Raw genomic sequence first — 4,142 nt, forward strand, 5'->3', positions numbered from 1 at the left:
TTTTGACTTACAAGCATGACTTTAGCTAAGTGAAAAAAAAAGGTTACAATTTGGAACAAAAAATTCAAAAATTGTTAAGCATGTATTTTGTAGATTCTTTTTTATCGTTATCAATATATTTTTATTTTTTGTTGTAATCATCCCTAAAAAAGATATAAAATCACTTCATGAATTCATCCTGGCCGTTGGATTTCGTTGAGAAGTAGAGGCGTCGTGGTCAGATTCCCCTCACGGTCATCTTTTCGAAAAAAAAAAACTTTGCAATCGATAAAATCGGATTCCGTATTTCCAGTTTTACCCCTATCGCAAAAACTGTTACTCTATATATACGCGCGTGAGCGTGGAAACAAACTTATCCCAAGTTTCTAGAGAGAGACTAGGGTTTGCTCTCTTGATTTTGGGGGTTTTCGATTTCTAGGGTTTGTGAGTTTCTCTTCAATTCAAAAATGGACGTTGACGGCGCTAGGAAATCAGGAACCGTCAAATGGTTCAACGATACTAAGGGATTTGGGTTCATCACTCCTGAAGATGGCGGCGAGGAGCTTTTTGTTCACCAGTCGTCCATCAGAACTGAGGGATTCCGCAGCCTTGGTGACGGTGAGACCGTGGAGTACGTGATTGAGAACGGATCTGATGGCCGTACTAAAGCTGCTGATGTTACTGGTCCCAATGAAGGTCCTGTCCAGGGGAGTACCCGTGGTGGTGGTGGTGGTGGCCGTGGAGGCGGCGGTGGTGATCGTTATGGAGGCGGAGGTGGTGATCGTTATGGAGGCGGTGGTGGTGGGTACAACGGTGGTAGCCGTGGAGGACGTGGTGGTGGTGGATACGGTGGAGGAGGCGGTGGCTATGGTGGAGGCGGTGGTTATGGAGGAGGCGGCGGTGGTGGAAACGCTTGTTTCAAGTGTGGTGAAAGTGGACACATGGCTAGGGAATGTACTCAGAACGGTGGTGGAGGCGGAGGATATGGTGGTGGAGGACGTGGAGGTGGAGGTTATGGAGGTGGCGGAGGACGCGGAGGTGGTGGCGGTGGCGGCGGCGGCTGCTACAACTGTGGTGAAGATGGACACTTCGCCAGAGAATGCCCTACATCTAACAACCGTTGATCTGCTACCATGGATGATGGAGGATAAAGGGTAAATGTGTTTCTTCACATTTGCTTTGCATCCATACATCATTCTATTTACTTTTTTGCTTTTCTGTGTTGATGAATCAATGGGTGAACCATAGTTTAATATGCTTGCTTTTGATATGAGTTTTTGGTTGGGTTTGGTTTGCTACTTCAAGTCTGTTAATTAGGGTTTCGGATATGGCACCTATTTATTTTAATTTTTCAAGTCCTTTACTAGAAAAAAAAGATTAGGGTTTTCAAGTACTACTTAACTATGGTCTTTATGAGAAATCTGGATGTATACATGCTGGAGGTTTAATAGAAGCCATTTATGAATGAAAACGAAAACAAGGGTTACCCTAAAGATCTCATTGTTGTGGGGATATTTGGTTTCTTGATAATTATATATATATATTCTTGCTTAGATATTTTATAGAGTTGGTGCATTGATTGTTTCAAATTGGTCCTTGAATTTGTTCTGTTTCTTTGGTTATTGTGTTAGCATCTGTCATTTGGTCAAAGTGGGGACTCAAAAGCTTTATACTTGTGCTTATGCCTTTTTGCCCATGTCCACAGAAATTATAGCAAGTTTCTTTTTCTTTTCTTGTTTTGGCTTACTCTTTAGTCTAAAGTTATTTGATTATTGTCAGAAGCTCAGAATTTATCATGGGCTCAATAAGTTCGTGTACAATGTCATAAAGGTTTGTGGTCGTGTGTTGATACAATTATGTGTTTGTAAACAAAATGGATGTTTGTAAAAAGGTAGAATCTTTATTTGTGGAGTTTGATTAGTTGGGAGTTTTTGGAGTAAAGATAACAATGGCATCTTGTTGGATGAATATGGATTGTTTGTACTAAAGTGTGCTAAATTTTCAAACCAGTGGTGCGTATCGAATATTGTCACAGTTGTTTTGTGTACTAATTTTGTACATGCTAGTGTTGTATGTTATTTCCAATCTTGTGAGGTTAAAATGGTTAAAGTTTCATTTTGTTTTGTTTATAATTAAAAAGTTAATATTAACCTCAAATATTTCAATTGAAATCCAACTAGGCTTTCTAGCTTAGAAATGACAATGGTGAAGTTGGCATTATAGGGATGGGAGAGGTACCAACTTTATAGACAAACAACAACCTAAACTTTATATGACATGTTATGTGTAAAAAAAGTTTCAAGTTATCTTTATTTTTATAGTATTATCATTATCTTTGAAAAATGTAGTTATGGGTAGGGCTGTAATCTTCGTGAACTGTTCGGCGGGAAGTTCGTTTATATTTGTTTATTTAATAAATGAACGAATATGAACAAAAATTATTGTTCGTTTAGTTAAATGAACGAACATGAACAATGATCTCGTTCATTCATTTATGTACGTAAACATTCGTTTATGATGTTCATTTACGTTTGTTTATATTCGTTCGTTTAAGTTTATTTATATTCATCTATATTTAATTATTTTTTATTATATTGCTATATTATATGTTCATTTACGTTTGTTTATATTCGTGTTTGTTTGGTTCGTTTACAGCCCTAGTTAAGGGTATTATTAAGTTTGGATTCATTTGATGAAATCAAATCTAGTTGGATCTTGTTGAGTTGAAATTTAGATTTTTGGCGTGAAAAAGATAGAACTTATCATGTGCACGTTAGAGACTATTCATGATTCTTGCTCCATGGATATCTGTACGATTTGTCAATATCCACAAAACAAGGAAGATGTGCATTAGATTTCATAATTGTGTACACCGACAACATAAATGTTATGTTTTCGGAGGTCCACATGTATTCACAAAACGCGAAGTGACTTTGCTTGGGTGTTGATAGAGAAATTTGTGTTTTGCGAGACTAAGTCAAAAACCGCATATTTATTGTAAGAGAGTAAATTAAATTCAAGAGATATAATTCAAAAAAAAAAAGTTTTGATTTCGAGTTAAGACTTGAGATCTAAAGATGAATTATATCGTAGAGAAAAGTAGCTTTTATCAGTAATACTAATCTTGATTTTAAGGTTGAAAAGTTGGGGTTTAGAGTAAGTGGTTACTTTTTTATATTTTAAGCATTTATAGTTTAGATGAACAATGGCGTGGTATAGTAGATATGTACATTGTTGCATATTATGCATGCATCGATTAAGGTATTTTATTACAATATCTTGTTGATTTTAGAGTTGTGGGGCATTTATCTATTTCAATTGAACAAAAACATAAGTCTTGTTCGATTATGTAAAATGATTTCAAGATAGTTGAAGAAGAGAAGAGAAACGGGTTGAAGTAGCAACACTAAACACAAACCCCAAAGACCAAATAAATATCTGTTTGGCTTAATTTAGCCTTCAATCTCTTAATCACTTGCCTCATAATCTTGTAATCCTTTGTCACCTAGACCTTTTCTTTTAAAATCGTTTTTCCTCCGTATAACTTGAAATCTCTTCCCCACTTACTGAATTATTGGGATCAGCAACCAACATCTTTCTTACTCACATTTTTTAAGTAGCCATATCTTCCCACCAAAACAACCCAATGTTAGCTACCATCACTACATCACATTGTAAACAAGCAAAAGAAAAAGATAAAAGGCGACATATAAAATTAACATGGATCGATAGATGTGACTTACATTTATAGTTTCATATATACGTAAGAAGATAATGATTCTTCTATTACTTCACTATTTTCAATTGATACATTGGAATCCCTAATTGAAATACTTATTTTGAATAATTTAAAATTTGTGAGTTTTCAAAAGTATTTTTTGTTGCTATATAAATGCGCATTTAAAATTTATTTGTACATGTATTTATTTAGTAATACTAATAACAACGATTTTAAAAATAATATATTTACTTACGTTTTTAATAAATAATAATAATAATAATAATAATAATAATAATGTTTTTTTTAATCTTGATATTTTAGGTCAATTTATGAAATAGTTTAAAATTAATTTGTTACATACTGATTAGAAGGTAACCGGAAGAAAATGATCAGAATGCAACAATTTATTGGTTTTTAGGGCTTTTTGTAAAAAAAAGAAAAA

The 4,142-nt window shown here is 34.5% G+C and overlaps 1 pseudogene; it reads left to right on the forward strand.

Moving 5' to 3' along the window:
- The first annotated feature begins 341 nt into the window (after positions 1-341).
- LOC145035950 (cold shock domain-containing protein 4 pseudogene) lies at positions 342-1,472 on the forward strand (annotated as a pseudogene).
- The last annotated feature ends 2,670 nt before the right edge of the window (positions 1,473-4,142 follow it).

Source organism: Lactuca saligna, chromosome 3 (assembly GCF_052625555.1).
Source record: "Lactuca saligna cultivar CGN05327 chromosome 3, ASM5262555v1, whole genome shotgun sequence".
In the NCBI taxonomy this organism is placed as follows: Eukaryota; Viridiplantae; Streptophyta; class Magnoliopsida; order Asterales; family Asteraceae; genus Lactuca; species Lactuca saligna.